The sequence below is a fragment of the Harpegnathos saltator genome, unplaced genomic scaffold (assembly GCF_003227715.2).
Source record: "Harpegnathos saltator strain DR-91 unplaced genomic scaffold, Hsal_v8.6 scaffold627, whole genome shotgun sequence".
Taxonomy (NCBI): domain Eukaryota; kingdom Metazoa; phylum Arthropoda; class Insecta; order Hymenoptera; family Formicidae; genus Harpegnathos; species Harpegnathos saltator.
The window spans coordinates 24,825-48,996 of NW_020230457.1; the positions used below are offsets into that span (position 1 = coordinate 24,825).

At 42.1% G+C, this 24,172-nt stretch overlaps 1 protein-coding gene across 8 annotated transcripts in view; it reads right to left on the reverse strand.

Moving 5' to 3' along the window:
* Positions 1–24,172, reverse strand: part of LOC105187285 (protein tyrosine phosphatase type IVA 1) — a 45,075-nt gene that overhangs the window by 13,691 nt on the left and 7,212 nt on the right. For 2 of the 8 annotated variants that reach the window (XM_025304579.1, XM_011148007.3), the window contains exon 1: positions 4,294–4,774. The exons of the other annotated variants lie outside the window; for them this stretch is intronic. The gene's annotated coding sequence lies outside the window, so the exon portion shown is untranslated. Of the gene's footprint in view, positions 1–4,293; positions 4,775–24,172 lie in introns of those variants that run through there. 8 annotated transcript variants of the gene reach the window in all.

Consider the following 24,172-nt stretch of genomic DNA (forward strand, 5'->3'; position numbering starts at 1 on the left):
CTGCACTATGTATTTTATGTTGCCTTTAGGCCGATGTCCCATAGGCGAAAATTTTCAGCGGAACGCGCGAACCAATCACAGCCACTCCGTATAATAGTATAATAGTATACATTGTATACATATGCATATGCATATAATAGTAAATGTGATTTCTTATTTAATAACGTTAAAAACCCTTGATTGACGTTTAATCGAACTAATTAAATCCTTAGCATGAAAATTTAAAGATCTTTTTCTATCTTATTTTGGTCACACATATACACACACAAAACCAAAAGAGTACCATCTGTTTAATTTCTTTAATTCATATTAAACTTTATATGAATTGCACGAGGTCTACTTTAGAGTGTAGAAATTTGACAGATAGTATACTCTAATATGAGTAGTTCACTTTACATGCATACCAATTCAAATCGATTTTCTGAAATCGATTCTTTACAAACCGGTTTTTTAAAGATCGATTCTTTTCTCCGTGTTCGAATTCGAATCGATCTTTAAATCGTTTGAAAAAAAATCGGCATCCCTACCCTTTTCTATTCGACTTTTCTGCAAACAGATTCTCGCTCACGACCGGCATTATTTATCAACGTTATCTCGTCTGATGGAGAATTCAAGCGGGGTCGAAATGTTTGGAGGAACCGATGTAAAAATCGATCTTCTGAAGATCGAATCTAGATCGGCCGTCGTTAGCGCGCGAAGCAAAGGTAAAGTACACTTAAATCTTCGCTTAATTAATTTTTTATGGCTCCGAGTTGTTTCGCTTCGTTTAACCCTTTGAGGCATAGTGGTAAGTATACTTACCACCTATTTATTCTCACATTTTCATGAAATATTTCATATTTGAGGGATACTTGTTGGGTTTTTTGCGTTTTTTAGCTTCTTATATGATATGGGAACATATATGAAAGATTGAAAAGTGTATTGCATAAGTTGTCCATTTACCATAAATAAAGCGTGAAAAATACACATTTTTACAGAAAAAAATCATTTTCCACAAACTATGAGTGAATTTTTTTCTCAAAATTAAGATTTGGGGATTTTTTGAGTCGCTGATCACGAATCTGAGGTCCAAATTCCAAAATTAATTTTCCAAGATGGCGGATCATAGAATTTTTATTAAATTAGCTACAATCGTACTCTGGTTAGTTTTTGAACTCGCTGATTACGAATCCGAGGTCCAAAATTCATTGTTCAAGATTGCAGATTCAAGTTGGCGGATCATGGAATTCTAATATATTTATCTGACATTGTCTTCCGGTTGGTTAATTTTTCATATTTGTGGCCGCCATCTTGAATTTTGAAAATCTGATAACGGATTCGTAATCAGCGACTTCAAAAACCCCACAATACCCATTGTCACCGAAATTATTGTGGTTTTTCATTTTTGCGTCCGCCATCTTGAATTTTGAAATTCTGATAACGGATTCGTAATCAGCGACTTCAAACACTCCACAATACCCATTGCCACCGAAATTATCGCGTTTTTTCATTTTTGCGTCCGCCATCTTGAATTTCGAAAATCTGATAACGGATTCGTCATCAGCGACCCTAGAAAACCAGAGAACCCCGTATGTAAATTTTCATGTGATTCGGATTTTCTGAAAAATACCTGCCTCAAAGGGTTAACTAATAAACGCTACTTCTTCACTCAACACACACATCTAGACAGTTCTTAATTGCCCTCGTTCAACTTTGTGATGACTTCGTCAGTATTTCTCCCGAAATCTGTTTTCAACGTCCCGTCTTCACGCCCGAGCATTATCAAGTCGAATGAGTGTGCGAAGGAAAAAAACACTCACGAACGGCTCGGCCGGCTCGTCGGTGTGCAATTAGCAAGAGACACGCCACATATCGTGCGCGACGAAGACGGGACGAGACGAGACGGGACGAGAGAAATCGCGGGTCAAGAGTCAGAACAGCCATATCCGGCTGCGAGCGACGCAAGGACCCATTTATCCGCCTTCGCTAAAACGCGAAAGAGCGCCGAAAGAAAACATCTCCTCACACCGTCAGACGCCTCTCTCGGGCGACGACAGCGAGAACGAGGATCTCTCTCCGGAAGACGAGAGTCGTCGGTAGCGAGCGGCGATCTGCGTCTCGCGAACAATAGAGTGAGCATTGCATAATCCGCGAGCGACATCGACGAATTTATACGGCTCGCACACGCGCGCTCTCGGAGGAAACCGAAAGTCGTAAAATCGCCCCGACGAAAGTAAGAGACAAGGCTAATCGCTACCGGTTTCACGGCGACGGGAAACTGCGCGCGTGGCGCAAGCAGGTGGACTCTGCCAAACGGAAAACCGTGGGCGGAAACCGTCGACGGATTTTTCAGTCCGCTGCTACGCGGGAGTAGCAGCTAAAAAAAGTCCCGGCGAAGCTCAAGAGCGAATTCACGGGCGCACGCCTCGAGTTCAACTCCAAATTCCTCTATGAGGAACTCCCCCCCCCCCGCGCCATCGTTCTTGAGGAACTTGCAACTCGTGCTGCATTGCGTGCGCGACGACAATTTGCTTCATTCATATGCGCGTCACGACTTTGCCGAGTGTACGTTGCATCGGCTGACGGTAGAACGGTAGGATTTTTCTGTGTGTATGAACCCTTAAGCGGCGTGTAGAAAAGATGTAGGCAGTAAGGGAACTGACCCATCAAAATTGACTATCCTCCTTACGGTCGGAAAATGTTCAACCGATCGGTTCACTTGCTCGCCACTACGGTTTTTCGGTGAGTACGGGCCTTAAAGCGGATCGCACATAGAAAAACGCAAGCAGTAAGCAAATTAACCAACCGCAGTTGAATTATTTTCGGATCGTAAGGAGAACAATCGATTTTGACCAGACAATTTCCTCATTGTCGAGTCGGTGCATAATTTCGTAGCGCTTTTTCCGACGGAAATTTGTCCAAGAAAAAGACATTTTGTAATGTCTTATACGTTATTTTAAAGCCTTCTAAAGGCTTGTTCTTTCAGATCGTGTTTGAATATTTTGATTTGAATAATTTTTTTTTCTAATTATCGATTAAAAATTAGGGAGTGTCAAGTGAAGAAAAAGAAATATTTTCGAACGTGCGTCCAAACTGAAAAGAAAAATCCTTTACCATTTTGCAAATAGGTACGCAAATTTTCAAGTTATCAGTTAAAAGAGCCTCTAGATGTGCTCATTTTCAATTAATTTTCGTTAATAACTTAATAACTATTGCAAGTTTTACAAAATGGTACGTGACCTTTTTTCTCAGTTCGATGTGATTAACTTTCATAATGTTTCGTTTCTAAAAGATCCCGGGCACTCTATATATATGTAATATTAATATACAGGGTGTCCCATTTTAAATAAACCAGACAAAAATCTCGAAAGACATAAAAGAAAAACGTTTCACACAAAAGTTGTTTGATTTGAAGGGGGACATTTATATGGCGATATCATTATGTTTACAGATGGCGCCACTTTTGAACTATTCACTTTTGATCGTCACTTTTCTTAAGTAGAAACTTCATTTTTCTTTATTATATCATCTTTTCCTATCAATTTTAACAACTTTTGTCTCGAACATTTTTTTATTTGCATAATATTTGTTTAGATATTTAATGAAAACTTGGTAACTTTCTCAATATTTAGTCTACGATATCTCGCCAACTATTTGTCGAAAGAGAAAATAGTCCTAGACTATTTTACTCTAGTCTCAAAAATATATTGTTACAATAGCGCCCTGATTTTTGTTAACTTCTCGACTCTTGGAAATTTCAAAATCATCAAATTAACAAAAGTCTATTGTAACAATATATTCTTAATACCAAACAGAGTAAAAAGTCTAGTACCACTTTTTCTTCCAACAAATAGCGAGATATCGTGAGTTAAATATTGAAAAAGTTATCAAGTTTTCCTCAAATATCTAAAAAAATATTAGACCGGATTAGACAGGATTAGAATAAAAAAAATGTTTCAAACAAATGCTGTGGAAATTAATTGATAGAAAAAGAGGATATAAGTAAAAACTTGGGGATTTCCATTTGAGAAAAGTAACGATCAGCGAATATCTCGAGTGTGGCGCCATCTGTAAACGAAATGATACAGTTTTGTTTTATGTCCCTCTTGAAACTATACAACTTTTGTCTGACATTTTTTTCTAAAATGCTTAGTTTTCGAGATATTTCGCCGTCCCGGTGTACTTTTTATACACTCTGTACGTTATATATTGCACACTATAGTTTAAATTATAAACTATAGTGGAGTAGAGTCGAACATTTCTGAGTCATAAGAATAATCAATTTTGACGATCGATCAATTTCTCGCCGCTTACGTCTTACTGCTGGGCTTTTTCCGGACATTGAATTCTCTTCGTCTCTCCGAAGGCCAGCTGCGTGTCTCCGCGGCACGTGTACTCCCGAGGACACACGTTCGATCCTTGGCGACTTTTACCTCACGGTCATCCGGCGAGAGGGCTCCGTGCGGAGTCCGAGGGTGGCGGAGAGCCTCGCGAGCAACGAAGACTCGATCAGCCGCCTTTCCTCCCCCCCCTCTCTCTCTCTCTCTCACTCTCTCTCTCTCTCACGCCACCGGCTGCCGTCGAGTCCGAGAGACAATGTCGTCGCGTGACGCGAGGCGGCCGAGAGCCGGAGGATCACAGAGAGCGCGCCGCTCGCTCAGGAAGTCACATCTTCATTCCACGCGCGCACACTCGCGGGACACCTCCCGGAAGTTCGGCACTCTCAGCGCGCGAACGGCCTAGCGGCGCGGCGCATCGCACGACTTACGACTCAAGATTTCTCTCTCTCTCTCTCTCTCTCTCTCTCTCTCTCTCTCTCTCTCTCTCTCTCTCTCTCTCTCTCTCTCTTTCTCTCTCAGGGCTCTACGCAGCGTCCTCGCAGGCTCACATCCTCCTCCGCGAGCTCCTCGACGTACCGAGAACGCGCGAGAGGGACCGCAGCGAGCGCGAGCAGGCACGGTTCAGCAGTCGGGCGATCTCGGCGCGAAGCACTCGGCGCGGCGGTCGTGTCGAATCTGGGCCAGCCGCGAGTGCTGATGAAAATAGCACGGCGTCGAGACAGCTTCCCTCTCGCCGTCTTCCTCGCCTCGCCGCCGCCGCCGCCGTCGGGTGCTCGTTCGTCATCTGATCCCCCACGCGCGTTCACGCACGCACGCACGCACGCAATGTTCACTCTCCGCGCCACGCCGGCAAGTCGCCCCTCTGCCATTCGCTTTTGTGCCGAGTCCCTGCGGCGATGACGTCCGTCGTCGCTTTTTCGCGCCTCGGCCGTCGGCGTCGTGCACGCGCAGTTCCGCCGGAAACCGTGGCCGTTGTTATTATTGTCGGTTGAGCAACGGCCGGGGCGTCAAAGGCCGACGGAGCAAAGTCGGTTGGGTCTCTCTTTCTCTCTCTCTCTCTCTCTCTCTCTCTATCGCGCAGGTGGATTCCTGTACCTTGACGGAGGGCGGGAGGTCGTTGACCGTCTGACCTTCTTGGGTTCCTCCGGAAGGCGCGCGGCGCACCACGTGCTACGCGCCTCGAGCGCGCTCGCTTTCCTCTTCGGCGAGGAGAAGAGGAAAGTTCGGCCGTCGCGGCCTTTTCCGGGATGAAACGCGAGTATATCGGCGGGGCGGGCTCTGTCGAGGAGAATCGGTTTGTCGGAAACGGCGAGCTGCGCTCGCGACGCCCGCCACCGACTGGCCGCCGCGTTTAATCAGCTTCGGACTTCGACACCGCCGGCGCTTATCTGAGCGCCGTTATCTAAGCGTAGATAAACGTGGCGCCAGATTTTCGTCGGCCACGGGCCGACGAAATCGCGATTGACGATCGGGATTGTTGATCGACGAATAATCGGCCGGGTAGAATCGATCAATCGCGACGACTCGCGTCGTCGATCCTCGCCCGCCGTCCTTGCTCAGTGACGTAGTGGACGACCTTCGAAAAATCGATCTTTTTCCGACGGAAATTGATTTTCTTTCTTACATCGATCCTTTCCCCCCGCATACGAACCGATTCTGTCCGATAGACGATCGAGTTTCGATCCGTCGATTGATACGCTTATTCGTCAGTGTTTATTTTCCGGGACGCTGAGCACTCTACCTTTGTTCTCTCTCAGCCCTGGAAATGTTTCAAGGACTGCTCAACAAAACCGATGGAGTTTTCTTGTTGTCTCGTAGGTCCATAGAGCATTGGCAAATGCGACAAAAGTACATGCAGTCGTTAATCGTTAACTGCAAAAGTATTATGAACAAACGAGTAGTCAAAATTAGCAGTTTCTTTTTTTAATGTACTCGGCCATGTTTTTTCTTCGCCATCAACGTCTCTCTCGTCAGAAGGTACAAACTTTGGTCAAGAAATCCAAACGAACACCCAAAACAAAGTATTCTATTTGTAAAGTGATTTTTCCCATAATCTCATATTCTAAGCGAAAGCCTTTTACAGAAAACGGATTCCTCTTTCGATCAAGTGATTAAAATGAGCCATTTATCTAAAATTTATTAGATATTATTCTGTTTTTCTCTTGTTTCAAGAGGATTCCCTCTTAGATCAATTAACTTTCCTCTTATATGAAGAGGAATATGTTGATTTGAATGTCGGTCTTTTTTGTTCAGTCATGGCTCTATCTCTAGATATCAACGAAAAAATAACCATATGCTCATGGATCAGAATATTTGAAACAAGATATTTAAGCTTTTTAAACAAGATATATGTGTAACATATAACGAAGATAATTTACCCATATTTGGTCAAATACAGTTTATAATCTATTGCAAGAAGTTGAACAATATATTCTTTCTTTTAATTATGTTTCATGTAATTGATTATGATAAACATCTGTGTAGCTATGGAATCCATAACAAAATTGATTGGAAATTTGTTTGTTATGATGATCTTATTTCATTCGTGCCTACTTATTGTAGAACCAGAGCCAGAAATACATCTATATATATATATATATATTATTTTTCGCTATACATTATAATAATTTTTTCAAATTAACTAGTATAACCAGCAAGGATAAAGTACAGCAAGAATAACAATCCTCCTAAAAAGATTAAATAATCTGTGTATAAGAGGAAATTTATTGTATATTGAATAATATATTACATAATATATAATCTTAATATATAATGTATAATATTAAATAATAAATTAATATATTAAAATGAATAAGATTTGCATTATACATATAATATATAATCTTCTCTTTTTTTTTCTTTTTTATTATTTTCGTTCACTTTTTATTGTATGGAAATTTTCTTACTCGTATACTACTGTCTCAATTTTTGTATACCAAAGGGATTAGACCTATATATTATTAATAAATAAATAAATAAATAATCCCTCTAACTTTAAGAATAATGTGTTTATAATATTTTCCTCTTAATCTTAGAGGAATCCTCTCGAAGCTGTATATAAGAATAAAATTTTCTAAAATTTCGATGATTCTGCTTGTTCTGAAATTGCTTCTTTTTTTTTAATGAACCATTTTATTGCTTTCGAAACGACCCCCTGTCTATTTGTACTTTCAACCGCCTTATTGAGTTCTCGAAATTAAAAAATCCCGTTTATGGATCTGGACTCAGCAGTCCGGAAAAAAAAAAACAGATATTCCCGATTATTTTCAACGCAAGGAACGACAGGAAAATTGAATCCCAATCGCCCATCGTCCCTCCCCCGCAGCCGCTAATTAATTCGTCCGCTCCGAGCGAGGTGCGGGCGCGCTCGCTCGCTCTTGTCGCTCGAGGAAATCGCGCAATGTCCGCCGCGCAGTTCGCTCTCGCCAACGGTCGAGACGAATTAGTAATCTGCTGCCGAGATCGCGTGTGATTGCAGGCTATTGCATGGGATTGCATAAGGTTGCACGGCTCCTCCGTTCCGCGGGCGCGCACAAGCCCGACAAGACGCTGCCGGCCGCGTCGGCGACGCTTTGCGAGCGTCCCCCACGCACTCGCGAGTGCGTGGTCGTCCTGCGGAAACTACGCGCGGACTGTTTTCTTTTATGAGGCGCAACGTCATCTCTCCTGAGCAGAAAAGTTTCTCAATCCTATTTGTATTTCGCATCCCTAAAAATTTATTAATGAACTTTTACGCCCCCTACAAAAAGCAAATTATTCGTACGTTTTGTGGTAAAAATTAGTTGTTAGGGGTTAGGGTTAGGGGTTAGGGTTTTAAGGTAAGAAGTTAATTTATAATAACTTATTATTACATAGTATTGTTTTATAGAAATTAACTCTCATTTTAATATTATAAAATTATTATCCATAGTATAAAGCTTCGCATAGTGATACGTAATGAATATACCGGGTGTTTCAGACCACCCGGGTCACCCGATTTTTTCGTTAACACATTTTAGAGAAAAATATTTCAGACCAAAGTTGTAGGGCTTCAAAGGATCTATTTACTGACGCTATGAATTTGACCTTGGGATAACCTTGAAAAGTCCAGCCAAGATTAACATAAAAATCTTAAATGGATACCTCAATTTTTTATTACATCATCTTTTTCTAGCAATTAATTTGAACAACTTTTGTCTGAAACATTTTTTATTTACCTAATTTCTTTTTTAGATATTTAAGGAAAACTTGATAACTCTTTCAATATTTAACTCACGATATCTCGCTAACTATTTGTCAGAAGGAAAAGTGATACTAGACTTTTTTGCTCTATTTAGTTTGAAGAATATATTGTTCCAATAGCGCGCTGAATTTGATTAATTTGATGATTTTAAAATTTCCAACAATCAGCAAGTTAACAAAAGTCAGGGCACTATTGTCAAAATATATTCTTGAGACTAAATAGAGCAAAAAAGTCTAGTACCACTTTTTCTTCTGACATATAGTTAGCGAGATATCGTGAGTTAATTATTAAAAAAGTTATCAAGTTTTTCTTAAATATCTAAAAAAAATATTAGGTAAATAAAAAATGTTTCAGATAAAAGTTGTTCAAATTAATTGCTAGAAAAAGATGATGTAATAAAAAATTGGGGTATCCATTTAAGATTTTTGTTGATCTTGACTGGACTTTTCAAGGTAAAATTCAACGTAAAATTCAACGTAAAAAATATATAATTCTAATAACATTTTCTTTAATTTGATGGTAAAAATGCCGGATTATTTTAGAATTCATCTTAATCATTATTAATTATAATTATTTTTTCTTGCACCTCCAAGAATGTTTTTTCGCACCCCTCCTTGGGAATCCCTGCTCCAGAGACTCTCTTCCCCCCGTAACCCTTTCGTATCATTAATATCTTCCGAATTCCCTTCGCGCATTTTTTTATGCTAACCAAATACCAGGGAACTTCAGAGTTTCTCCATTGTTGCGGAGAGTATTTTAAATGGACAAATAAATTTAAGTTTTTTTAATGCAGTCTCTTTCGTGAAAATTGTTACGCGATTCTTTTTTCATACTCTCAGTGCAAATTGGTTTTAAAAATTTTTATTTAAAACAAGAGTTTTAAATAAGTTTTAAACATTCGATAATCCTAAACACACTTTCTTTTTATCTTAGATGTTTAATATAAATTTTGGACGTAAAATTGTTGGTGATATAAATTTGATCTTTCCGCAAAATATCTAGTTTTTCATATTCTTGCAGATTGCAGTATTATATATTACATGTGTGAATTAATTCGGTCCATTTTTTCTTCCAAAAAAGGTTTTAGTATGAAAAAACATGAAAAAATATACTAATAAAAGTATTTGCCATCGCTTGCTATTATTTTTTCCCATCTGTCTGGCAGTTGCATTCCGTGACGGAAAAACGACTCGTCCTTCGAAGCGATCCATTCATTGAGCCATTTCTCTGTTTCTTCATAATTGTTGAAGTGCTGGTCCGAAAGCCCGTGTGCCATCGATCTGAACAAGTGATAATCGGATGGAGCAATGTCTGGTGAATACGGCGGGTGAGGTAAAACGTCCCAGTCAAGTGCTTCCAAGTGAAGGTGGCTTTCACAATCTTTCCAACATGTGGCTGAGTGTTATCGTGCTGGAAGATCACTTTGTCGTGTCTCTGCATATTCCGACCGACTATTCTCCAATGCGTTGTTTAAACGGATCAATTGTTGTTGGTAAAGTTCGGCAGTGATGGTTTGGCTCTGTTTTAATAGTTCATGATACACTACACCCTTCTGGTCCCACCATATACAGAGCATTATTTTCTTGCCGTGAATATTCCGCTTTGGTATCAATGTGGATGGTTTTCCTGGGTCGCTAACGCATTTCCTTTGTTTGGGATTATCGAAATATATCTACTTTTCGTCTCCAGTCACGATGCAAAAAACCTTTTTTTCTTTTTTGCCTGGTAAGCAAGATTTTAGACATGGCTTTTCGCCTCTCGACGTCTCTTTCTTTCAGTTCGTATGGCACCCATCTTCCTTCTTTGTAAATCTTTCCCATGGCTGCCAAACGCACAGAAATTGTTGATCGATCAACATTCAACAATTGTTGCGAGCTCATGTTGCGATTGACACGGATCTTCATCGATTAGCTCCTGCAATTCCTCGTCCTCGAATTTCTTCGACTGACCTGGACGAGGTTTGTCATCGACACTGAAATCATCACTTTTGAAATGTCGAAACCATTCTCTGCATGATTTATCGGTGGGAGCACTTTCACCATGAGCTTCTACGAGCATTCGATGAGCTTCAGCGGCTGTTTTCTTCAAATGAAAACAGAAAATGAGAATTTCTCGGGAATGATGCTCGAATTTCGACATTTTCGAATCAGATAAACACCATATTATTGTTACAAACCCAAACATTTACTGAGTCAACTGAATATTATTGCCAGATATCAAAACTAAAAAATAAAGCCTTCTGCAGACATTAGAAGTTAGAAAATTACATAGTACAGCAATTGACCACCATAACGATACGCTCAAGTTTAAAGAGGTTAATGAGGAGACATGTCTGATTAAATGCTGAAATGTACCGTGAAAGACATCTCGAAATGCTCGAAGGTAAAAATACGTTATAAAAAATGTCAGCTATCGTGTATTGAGATATTAGCGTCACTGCGCCAACTACGTACTTATGGAGTTATTACTCCGTAATAATTGGACCTTCTTTACTAAAAATCAAATGCATATATGTTTAAAGCATGTTTCTTGCGCTTGTCTAAAACATGTTTAAAACACAAAAAGTTTTAAACAAAAAAACATGTTTCTATTTTTTTTTCATTTTAACGGTATATTTTACCGAGTCTGCCATATGGTATACTCTTCGGCATTTTAGCAGGATTCCCGACCATCTTTTTTCTTTGTAAAAATTTTTTTCATCAAAAAGCGTAAAAGTGATCAAGTTCCTTATGCTACTCGCCTTCAGTTCGCAACGATACATCTCCGTAAATCCCACCTTGTAGCGCAGTCGTATAAATCTTGAGCGAAAACTTCAGGTCCTGAGATGCGACCTCTACGAATCACATAGCAACTGATGGAAGACGGCGAAGAAGTTCGCTTCCCGACATGCTCGCGACTCGTCCTAGCTACTTGAGGCAATTCCGAGTCCGGTATGGAGCGACCTTTGAATAAACTTCTCTCATCGCGCAGCAACGGTGCATATTAACAAAACCTGGTTCTCCCATTACGCTCGCGAGTCCCGAAGGGGCGTAACAGGACGGCGCAGCGCGCGTGAGATCGGCGCGACGCGACTTTCACGGTCATTCTCGGCGGCGGAGAGAAAACGGAAACGTTTTAATGACGTCAAAAGCCGTCCGACCGGCTAAATTACTGGGTCACTTACGCAGTGGCGTATGTATTCGCGCGCGCGCGCTTTCGGGGAATCACGGGTCGCCTCGCGACCGCGCGTCCTCGTCGTCGTTGACGTCGCGGTCGCGCCACGTGCGCCGGCAGATAATGTCCTGGTACCGTTGCGGCCCGACGTGTCCTTCGGGCACGAAACCGTCGCAGCGCGGGGCACAACGCAAGTGATTAAGCGCACGACAAGCAGCAGCGACAAGTCGAACGTTTTTTTTCCACGGACGCCCTTCGGGATGCGCGCGCGAGCGCGCTCTCGGTACCTGGGGCGCCTGATACGGTTTCCGGCCGAATTTACTCACTAACCGCATTGTCATTTTACGTGACGTTGGTCAAGCAATTACGAAACTGTCGAGTGAAAATGCAAGGTGACTGGGCATTTCCGGCGAAGCGATCGACTGGGCATTTTCGCGAAGGCTGCGCCGCGTTCGTCGCTTCGGACGTTTTCGCGCAAAACGAGCGCGACCGATTCGCCAATGGCGCCAGCAAAGGTTAAGATTGCGACAGATTTGCTAAGAAATTGCGCGATTATCGGGGAAACGTGTGCTGTTGGCAACCGCTCGTCCTGATGATTAATACCTTGGGTCGGTTGTTAGAAAAAGAGAATAAAGATGAAAATAGAATGGACATTACGGAGAAGCAGAAAAGAGTATTATTGAATCATTACCGTGATCAATATTAATGTTAATTATTATCATTATTAAATGGAATTATCCACTGTGGAGATAATTTCTCCTCGTCACTGTACTTCGGTTTGCTCTTTTCAGCTGCGCTGCTACACCGGTGTAACAAATTGGAGTGAGACGGATATATAGGGTGTCCGGGATTTTTTGGAAAGGGAAAATTGTGAAGATTAATCGGATCAAACTGAGAGGAAAAATACGATTTTGCGAACATCGCAATGGTTATTAAGTTATTAATGAAAAAGATCACATCTAGAAGCCCTTTTACTTGAGAATTTGAAAATTCCCGTCCCTTACTTGCAAAATGGTAAAGGACTTTCTGATTCAGAATAATTTAACCTAACCTAACCTACAATTATATGATGACTATTGCATCTAGCGATAGATATGGGTATATTGAACTTTGAACCTGTCGCTAGACACAATAGCCGTCATATAATTGTAGGTCATTCTGAACAAAAAAGTCCCTTATCATTTCGCAAATAAATACGCAAATTTTCAAGTTATCAATTAAAAGAGCCTCTAGATGTGGTCAATGTTTTCAATCATTAATAACTCAATAACGATTTTTACAAAATGGTATAAATGATAACTTTTCTTCTCAGTTTGATCTGATTAATCTTCATAATTTTTCGTTTTCAAAAGATCCCGGACACCCTGTATTTTGTTGCGTCATTTCACCTTTTCGCATGAAATTTTGCATCAAGTGTCGAGTTTGCTCACGCGAGTAACTTTGCATTTTCACGAAGGTGAGTGAATATTGCGCGAGTTGCTCGCTCCTGTCATCTTCGCTTAATCTGGGAATCCTAAGAGGCCCCCTGAGCCTCCGGGTCCGAAGAATCGCAGAAGAAGGAGAGAGAAGAGAAAAGACACGGGAAACCACACAAACAACGAAGGCACGCGGCATTTCGCGAATGAAGCAGTTAAGTCACCGGAAATCAATAACGAACGAACGAGCGAGCGAGCGAGCGAGCGAGCGGGAGGACAAGCGGGAGTGGGAGGCGTCGTGACGTCGTCGTCGAGGCGTGACGTCACAGCGGGTGCCACGTGTGTGGGTGGGGATGCACATAAGTATGCGTGCACTTCGCTCGGCCGGTGTGTATGGCTTCTTTACTACCGAAGTTGCAAATGTTTTTATGGAACGGAGAGAGAGAGAGAGAGAGAGAGAGAGAAAGAGAGAGAGAGAGAACGATAAGTCAAGGCGAAACGCATAAAGATATGACGTCTGCCATATCGAGTTTCCGCGCGTGCGTGTCTTCGTACGTCACGCGGATTTCGTTATCTGCGCCACCCTGGTGCCCCCTCCCCCTTCCTCATTCCCCTCGCGACACCGCCGGCGAGTTTTCCAGACGACAGGGGGGCGGGGTTGAACGAGCCCTGGGGGGCCGACGAACCGCGCGCGCATTAGGCACCGTTCATAACTGCGTGCTCTGCGGTTCCTCGCCCGCCCTACTAGGTCTTTCGCTCCTCCCTCCGGCAAAAAGTCTGGCCGGCCGCTCGGTCGGGACAATGCGCGACCTTGGAGAGCCGCGATATCGAGGGTGGAAAGGTCTCCGGGAGGTTTCCCGGGATAACGAGAGATACTCGTCGAGCATTGACACGCCGTGAAACGTCGGCCTCAAAGAGAAAGTGGCCGCCGTCGTGACCTCGGGCTGACGACGAAGCCACGCTCTGGGAATTAGCCGCAACCTTCGGCGCGATTTTTCGACGGCGCGCCTACGCGCCCGCCCTGCGCGCTATTCTTGAACAAAAGAGCGTCTATAAATAATTTCCTTCGACACGCGCTCTCTCATATACATGCTCGGCCGCGAAAAGCGCGCGGCGGCCGCGGCACGAGCGGTCTCAGGTGCCCGTTAAAATCGATATTTCAAGTAGGTCAGTGGGTTAGCAGGCGAAGGATGATAAGAGAGACGACCTCCTCCTCCTCCTCCTGCTCCACCTCGGCCGCAGGATCGTCGGCGTGATCGCGATCCGAAGTAACGTCCCGTGCGCCGGAAGTGTATCCGTCCATCACGTTTCGAGCGCCGCCGCCGCCTGCGCGCGCGCGCGAGAGAGAAAGAGAGAGAGGTGCGGACCCTTATCGGCCCTCGCGCGGGGGAAATCAGCTGGGTGAAAGCCGCTGTATTTTTACAGCGTGCTCCCTCTCCGCTCGCCTCGCTCCTCGCGGCGCGGAGAACGCGGCCGCAGTGCGCGAAAGCAGGGCTTGAGGGGCGAAGGGGGACGGGAGAGAGCCTGTGCATTGTTCGCTTCTAAATCAGGAACTAGCCGCGGAGCGGATCCGCGTGGCTCCCCTTTGACGAGCTCAGCTGGACCCGCCGTCGCCGATGGCCCGGCAGACATCGGCGATCGTTAGGCAAGGTCAGTGACACCGGTCGTCCACCCTAGGCGCGTCTGGGCGTCGAATATCTCCCCCCTCTTTTTTGTCTCTCCTTCATCGAGCAACGCTCCTGCGGGGACGGCGACACTCGTCGTCCTGCGGCCGACCCTCGCAAGGCTTGTTCACACCCCCCGCAGACGGCGCTCTATTTTTGACCGTCCCTGTGTGTGTGTGTGTGTGCGTGCGTGCGTGTGTATGTATGTGTGTCTTTCACGAGACCCTTTCGCCTCGCGAAACGAGAAGGCTTGCGCGAGTTCGCTCATGGCGGCCGGATCGCGAGAAGTCAATCGCGCGCGCGCATCTCTCTCTCGTGCATTTCATCACCTGGACGACGAGAGGAGCACGTGCTTAGAAACGTGCGGCCGTGTGCGCAGCCCATGTGACTCATAGCCCATGTATTTGCAGAGCGCGAGCGAGGCGAGAGATCGCGCCTAGGTCGGCGCCGTTGCGCGATTACGTCCCGCTGCGCGAACGCGCCAATCAATTAGCGGGGGGTTGGCAGTTCTCCCAATTCGGCCGAATTCCTGCCGGCTTGGCCGGCGTTAATTGTTTCGGAAGCGCGCCCCCTACCTCGGCTAAATTTAAGAGCGCCGGAAATCCGCCGCTCGCGGCGCCCGCTGGCGGGCGAAAGCGAAGCGCTCCAAAGAAGCGCGCGATTGCCAGCGACGGACGACACGCGACGACGACGACGGTGGTCCGCCGCTCTTTGTCTCTTGTCCGCCTGTGTTTTGTCTCGTGTTGCGACCGTGACGACCAACAGCAGCGGAGGAGCCGCACAAGGGGGCAACTTAATCCGAGCACGCCGAGGAGCCTCTCCTTATCGCCCGGCTGAGTGTTCAAACGCTAACACACAATGTTACATCAATAGATCATTCCACGTCGTCACAAGGGTGATTTACATGGTGTTGCTTTCGTTTGCTGGCGAACTCGCTGCTAAAAACTTCTAGACGGCAGACTTTTATTTAGACGCTAACGTCTAAAATTTCGAGGACGCGAGACGAAGTTGGACACGTTCAACCTTGACCACTCTAGGCATTGCGTTTTCTAAATTTCAGACGCTGGCGAATAAAAAGAATAAAAAGAAGTTTTTATCGGCGAATTCGCTGGCGAATCAAGAAGCTTGCTCAGAGCGAATAAAGGCAGCAGCATGTGAATCGCCCTACAGATGGCTCCGTCTGGCATCGACGCTTGTAGGTTGGCGATGTGGCGATCTCGATTCGATTTTCGGAATGGCGATTCTCTCCCGTTCGACTTTTGCACAAGTCGATCCTCTCGAACGTTCGCTCCGGTTGGACTCTTCATCGAAGCTGATTTTTACCAACGCCGGTTGTGATCTAACCGACGGTTAAAAGTAGCAGAGTACCAACTTAAATTCTAATGGTCACGGATACTTAACCTCAATTTTCCGATTGCAGTTTGTAGTTGTCATGTCACATCTCGCGTTAGAAGATTCGAGGTCATTGTGAAGTATCACGTCAAGGTGAGTGATAAAGGTCCATATTGAGTCCTCTTTCATCGATAAATGTGATTTATAATCCATTAAACATAACACATTTAATCGCAGTTTACAATGGTGAGTTAAGCTTTAAGCCGGGACTTATCGATAAGAGCTCTATCACTTTTAAAAAAGTAAAAGATCAAAGTAGCAAGGTGATGGATTAAATTCTAACGGATACTTCATACTTAACCTCAATTTTCTGATTGTAGTTTGTATCACTCCGTCTCACGTTAAAAACTCGAGATCATTAATCCGCCGTCATTGAGGCTGGTTTTTCAAATATTAAATATTTTATCAAATTAAAAGACTACTATTCCATAAAAGCCACTAGCTTTCTAAAATCACAGCTGACATTGCGAGACCAGAAGAAATTCATTAAATCGAGCAAATGTTACATCACGGTTACAGCGCTAAAGGCCCAAATTTTAAATTCTCTTTCGTCCATAAATGCGCTTAGATGTGATTTATAATCCATTAAAAGACACTTATCGATAAGAGAGTTAAAAATAGTTTCACAGCTTATTACTTCCGCTTCTTCGCTTTAATGACTTCGAATTTTTGATGCGAGACCCAACTACAATTGGAAAATTGAAATTAAACCTGAAGCATTCACGTTCATTATTAGAATTCAAGTTGGCACCCCTTCTGTTTTTGACCGCCGCGGCCGCGGTTGGATGAACTAGAGTTGGCGAAAGTCATCCTAAAAACGAAGCAACATTGACGAGTGAGGCCCAGTTCCACAAAATCAAGTTTAAATCGTGATTATCTGAACTGACGTTACATTTAACGGCACTTAACGGGTTAAACTTATATATCGCGTTCCACATCGTGCTTTTAACAATAGTTTACTTAAACCTATAGTCTGTGTGAAGAAACTGTCAAAGACTTCTCTTTCTTTTCAAACGTAGAGTATGATTGGTTGTTGCTAAAAGTGAAAAGAGGGAAAATTGAAATAAGCTGGATGCTATGATACCTAATAGAGCAATATATCTGTTTTGTATCAAGTAAACACTAACCAACATTAACATTTGCTCTAATTGTTTATAAGTATTAATTTATTAAAAGGTGGAAGTCCAGTGTTAATAATAATCAATTAGTTTATATTATTGATTTGATTAAATTCATCATATAATAATTGACTTTTATATGTAGCTGCTACTCTGTTTTAGAATATAATCTGTCGAAGTAAAAAACTCAATATTTTAAATTAAATTTATATATTTACTGTTCTGTTTTATGAGAAATTTTATGCTCGATTTCTGCTAGAACTGCAATAACAGATTCTTTTGATAATCTACATCGTGCATAAAAACCGACATTATCAAATTCTTCCAAATATGATGGTCATCTTATTCTTATATTTCTTGTCCGTCGATAAATTAAGTTTTCAAAATCTTCATCTTCAGATGAAGATAATATGTAATATGTATTCTAAAGCCATATCTCTTTGGCGTTCAAACGTTCAAAATATTTGTCAACTGAACTCCAACAGCGGGATATATAAATACATAAATTTGTTTCTCAAATTGATGGTGCTGCAGTGTTAAACTTCGTTTAAATTCGTTAAATGCCCTAAGTTTTAGGTTTAACTTTAACTGTGAGAAATCAACGTTAATCATGGTTTAAGGCAGTTGTGGAACGCAATTTTTCGTCTAAACTAGGGTTAACGAATTAAACGTTTACAATACATTGTGGAACCGGGCCTGAGTGTATCAACGGATCGAAACTCGATCCGCCATTGAAAAGAATCGACTTGTGCAACAATCGAGCAGAAAAGGATCTATCTTTGGAGGAAAAGGATCGGCTTTCTGAAGATCGAGATCATCCATCGTTGTACCACAGATCGGCTTACGGATCTGCCGGCGCGATCACCTTCGGCCAGCGAGAGTGCGTCGAACCTTCCGAGCGAGCTCGAATCCCGCGGAAGGACGTATCGCGTGTTGCCGCTGGAACAATGAGAGTCTCGTCCGACTGTTTCTCGCGTTCGGTCCCGCGGCGTTGCTATCGACTATGAGCCGGCCGGATATCTCAACGCTCCGGGTAGCCGGGGAATACCCAAAAGACTAGTCTGATCGTGCCTGAGGCCGAAACTGACGGTGCTCTATTATGCAAAAGGTCTGGCTGGTATAAAAAAGAGCCCCTCCGCTGGATGTCTTTTCAATGAATTGTCCGAGCCGCCGAGGAAACGACCGCGCTCGGAGAGACGGAGACGAAGGGTCAATCGAATGCGAGTAGACGAATTCGCAGGAAAGATTCTGAGCGGGAAAACTCAAGAGACCGGGTTAAGCCTGGCGCGCCTATTGTTGCGTAATAGGCCAGAGCACTCCTATTGTCGCTTATAAATATAAATTCTCCTCCGATGTAGGCGCACGATATCTCTCCTCGCTCGAGCTCGGCAGCCTTTCTCAGCGAGATAACGAGGACCTGTCGCGGCGAAGAGAACGAATCGTCGACAGCTCGGCCATTGAGCCGCGCGTTTTCCTCTCTTCAAAGATAAAAAGCGCGACCCACCAGCTGTCCGCTCAAGAGCGCTTCGTGTTCTACCTGCTATCGGAGGACGGCGTTTCCGGCTATCGCGAGCTACAATATTGGCTGAAGACTGCCGGCAGTACACAAACATTCCGAAGACGAATTCCTAGTCTTTAGCTGCCTTATGTTACATTCGCTTTTTCCCAAATGCAAGAATAATCGGGCGGAACAAGTCGAAGCGGAACGTCAACGAATGAGTTTTAGAGTTCGTATGTGCAAAGTCTAGGTTTCGGTTGACCTTGGTGGGAACGGACTTTGGGCACAGTAGCGACACTCTGTCGGCACTGTGTTTTAGCTGCACTGCTGAACTAAGTGTGATAAGTTAGAGTGAGATGTATAGTATATTTTCTGCGAGAAAGTGAGATAGAAAAATATGTCTGTAACGCTATTGGTTAGGTAACACAGCTGCGCATGTGCAGTTCATTTTTGGAGATGCGAAATTTGGAGAGTGTCGTTACTGTGTACACTGAGCTTCGGGGAGGCGAGCGTCACTTCTTGTGTTCTCGCTCTCGCATCGATGCGTACGGCCCTGCACGCACGTCGTGCTGAATCGTCCTTTGCCTCGAGCCACACGTATCGCTCGCAACCGGTCTAGTCGAGATAGTAACTCTATCCAACACGTGGCGCGGCGGGAAGAAAGAGGAGAGTCTCGGAATAATCTTGCGGGAAAAGCCTTGGCCGCGGCCACCGGGAGCTGGTCGGAGGCCTCTGAAAAGACGACACCGACAGAAAAAGAGGCGGTACTTACTAGTGCCGCCGTCCTTCTCCTTCGTCGAATTACTCGGAGCGCACGCTCGACCTAGCGCGTGCTCCCAGTGTCCAGTTCGTTTGGACGAAACAGAAACACTCATTGAACCTACGACTCGAATTCAACACCGTAATTATCGCTAACGACATCCCGACGACCCTTGGATTTCGGTCATCTCCCACTCGGTTTTAACTCACTGCGGTCTGGCCAGAATCCTTCCGGCGACCGCGCTTCGACTTGGTTCAAAGCTTTGCAAACGGAATCGTTTTAAGTTAAAAAAATATCCCCAAGGAATATCCTCAGCAGCCTTCAATGCTAAGCAAGTTTCTAAACATTTTTTTTACATCTTCATGCTTTTCGTTTTTCTTGCAAACTACTGATTGCAACACAAGTATATATATTTATGTATAAACATCAAAACATGTATATATTTTTAGTTTCTTGTAAACTGCTGACGAAAGAAAGAAAAAAAGAAAAAGGAGAAGAGAAAACTAAGGATTTCCTTTGAGGCTTTATAGATAAATGAGATACGAATTTTTATTTATAAAAACGAACAATCGCTGTTACTTAATGTTTCGATTTATACAAAAACCCGCTCGCGTAATGCAAATAAACGGACAACAACAAAGTGAAAGAGAAAAGGAAGAAGCAACCTCTTGTCTGTCTCGAATCTTCTTCGTAGGACATACATTTTTGACACTATAGATTCCCCTAACCTGTATTACAATTTTTAACAATTTGCTGATGCAAATCAAGATATATTGAAATACACAGAAAACATAAGAGTATAAAAAAATATTTAAGTAACCAGCTTAGTTCTCGCCAAAAATTCTCTTGGGAGATACTTTGTTTTCAATATAAAATGAATTTACAAAACTCGAGTTTCAGCGGAATCAGCGGGTGACCGGTTTTGGAGGAACAGCGCCGCCGCCCGAATTATTCGCGTCCTTTCCGGTCGATCTACAAAAATTCTGTTGTTTCATCGCGGTATCGTGTAGTTTGTGTTCATAGTTCGATATTTAGATATTTATTCTTCGATATTTAACCCATTTGCATCGCGACGAAAGAATGAAAAGTATGCCGTTATTACCAAATTTTTTTTTTCATTAAATCTAAGCACAAATATTTTAAAAAGCATTGAAAACTTAATATTTCAGTGATTTAAGGATAAAGGATAAAAGTGAAGAAAGAAGTTCACATGTACATCATGTGTCGATTATTTCACGATAAAAATCCAATGTTCTATAATAAAAAGGAAAAAAAAAGAAATATGTATACAGGGTGTCTGGGATCTTTTGAAAACGAAAAATTGTGAAGCTAAGAAGAAAAGTTAAGTACCATTTTGCAAATAAGTATGCAAATTTTCAAGTTATCAATTAAAAGAGCATCTAGATGTGGTAATTTTCAATTATTAATAACTTAATTACGATTTTTGCAAAATGGTACTTGAACTTTTCTTCTCAGTTTGATCTGATTAATCTTGACAATTTTTCGGTTCCAAAAGATCCCGGGCATCCTGCATAATTATTTAAGATAAAAGAAGTTTCGAAGAAATAATATCTTACATTACTTTAATTGTTATAAATAATTTAGCCTGCTCGCGGCCGTCACAAAACTTGATGATTTTGAAATTTCCAATGGTCAATATCGATACATTTTACGTTAACAAAAGTTAGGATATTATTAGATAAATAGTTAGGACACTATTAGACAAATAGATAGATTAAGGCGCTATTGTTCAGCAGTACATTCTTGAGACCAAATAGATTAAAAAAGTCTCGTACCACTTTTTCTTCCGACAAATAGTTATTGAGATATCGAGAAAGTTTTCCTGAAATATCTCAAGAAATATTAAACAATAAAAAAATGAAATTCAGACAAAGTCGCCGAAATTAATTGGTGGAAAAAGATGATATGATAAAAAACGGAGGTTTCTAGGATCTTAAAGCTGACTTCAAGATTTCTTTCATAACTGTTCTCAAGGACAAATTGCTATTTGGACGTATTGCTATTTGTTAAAACCCTACAACTTTTGTCTGAAACATTCTTATCTGCCGCGTTCAGTTGTCGAGTTATTCGGCTGGCGGAGATAGTGTGTATATTTATGTATGTGTATATATATGACTCGGTTGTAGACGCGACGACTAAGCCAGATTTAACGTGGGATGAAGATAAAAGCGACAAAGACTTCAGGTAATCAAGGCACTCTTAAATTCCTCGTCTTATTACGCTTGACCGATTTTACGACAAGGAGCGTTGGCAATGTCACATATGCATGGTTCGAGGATTTTCAGAAAGTTTTTCGGATGACATGGCAACTGGACATTTCTAAAATTCCTCGGATATCTCGACATTTGGAGATAATATTCTCACAGATAGTAGAACGATTATTTCCGGTGCTCGTGTTTGTGCTCCATCTTTCCGAACAACAAAATAGGTATAACACGTGAGTAACAAAAGGAAAGATGAGTAAAGGGGAGAATAAAAAGAGAAGGAGGGACATACGCCGATAGTACACGCGAGATGCGGGATCGCGGAGTTAATTACATTAGTTAATATTCACGTAATTATGCCACGCGCAGCACGACCACTCCCAGCTCGCCGCCCTGGACTCTCTCTCTGTTCTCTCTGTTCACTGTTATATAATGTAATGCAATTTGCATAACAGGAAACGGAACGTTAGATCTGTCCTAACGAATCGCGGGTGCAGTCGCCGCCGCAGTTTTTCGGCGCAAAACTGCAACGCAGGCGACTTTATTCGCGCGATGATCGCGCAAACGCCATTTTCGCATGCTCAGTGATGGGCGATTTTCTAGAAAGAAATCGATATGGAATCGATTTACCAGAAAAGAAAAAACATCGACCTAAGAGGAACAGTCTCCTAAAAATTGGACTAGAAAAATCGCACGCAATGAGCACAATTATTCGTGTTTCTTACGATTTTATGAAATTTTATAAAATTCATAAAATATTTTTATATCGCTCTGGGATCGATTTACTGAAGAAAAAGGAATCAGTCTGAAACGGTTTCCTAAAAATAGATCTGAAAGAATTATACGCAATGAGTGTAACTAAACTCTTCCTGATTTTATAAAATTTATAAAACTGGTTTTTGTATCGATCTAAAGTCGATTTCCATCAGAAAAAATATCAGAAGAGAAAGAAACGGCTTAAAAGAAATGGTTTCTTGAAAATCGATCTAAAAAAGTTGTACGCACAATTATTCGTGTTCTTTCTGATTTTATAAAATTCTATCAAATTCGTAAAATTGATTTTTGTATCGATCTGGAATCAATTTACCCAAGAAGAAAAATAATCAGTTTGAAACGGTTTCCTAAAAATTGATCTGAAAGAATCGTACGCAATGAGCGTAACCAAACAATGCTGTTTCTGATTTTATAAATTTTGATAGAATCTATAAAATTGGTTTTTGTGTCGACATGAAATCGATCTACCACCAGAAGAAATAAAAATCGACCTAAGAGAAACGGTTTCTTGAAAATCAACTTAAAGAAATTGTACGCAGTGATCACAATTAAGCGTGTTCCTTCCGACTTTATAAAGCCGACGCCACACGGGGTTTTAAAAGAGCGAAAATGTAAAGCGGACGGCTTTACACAAATTTCCATAACTACAGGCGTCAGTGAAAACGTAATCCTTGAACACTAGTTGTTGTTACCTCCTGTTACTAGAATGAATGAATTTTCAGCCATATATTTTTATCTTTTTTTTTCATTACATATGTACTATATTAATAAAGATTATAAATCCCAACAGGGTACCGCTCCAACGTAATGTCCTGTAATAATTAAAAAATGTCGGATGAATTTTCACCCAACCTAGCGTTTAAGAGTTAAGCTGAGAAGGACCAATGGAGACATTGCTCTAGGTTTGCGTAATCTAGAAAAAGACGGAAATAACCCCGTGTACGCAGTAAACGAGTAAACAGAATCTCAACCGCTTGCGTTCTAGTTACTTCTGCGTAACAGGTTCACCGTCAGTCGATCCTCTTCCAGAGGACATAAAAATAAAACGATATCCTGATTGTATTGAATGTCGACTCTGCATGTCAACTCTTCGTTAACCCTTTGAAGCATGGTGGTATCCCACAATCCCACCTTTTCTCTCTTCATTTTTAATTATTTAAGCTATCTTTTTGATTTTTTCATCCGAACTTTTTTCACTTCTAAGATATTTTAGATATTAATATACGTGCTAAAAATGTAAAATGTCCATTTTTTTTAATTTAAGTATCCTATAAACAAAGAAATTGCATAAAATTATATATTTTTCAATAAAAATTCACTTAACGGTGATCTATAAAAACAGTCGTAACGAAACTTGTTCATTTTACGTTTTTGAGGTCGCCGATTACGAATTCGGGGTCAGAATTTCAAAATTCAAAATGGCGAATCCAATATGGCGGACAAAAATGTTCAAAATCCTTCGATTTCGACAGAAATAGAGATACATGGAGGTTTTTTGGGTCATTGATCACGAATTTGTTATCAGATTTCCGAAATTAAAATTCATATCATATCAAAGTTAGCTATTTGAAGTCGCCATATTGGATCCGTCATTTTTAATTTCGACTCTGTATTTGTCATCTATGATCGGAG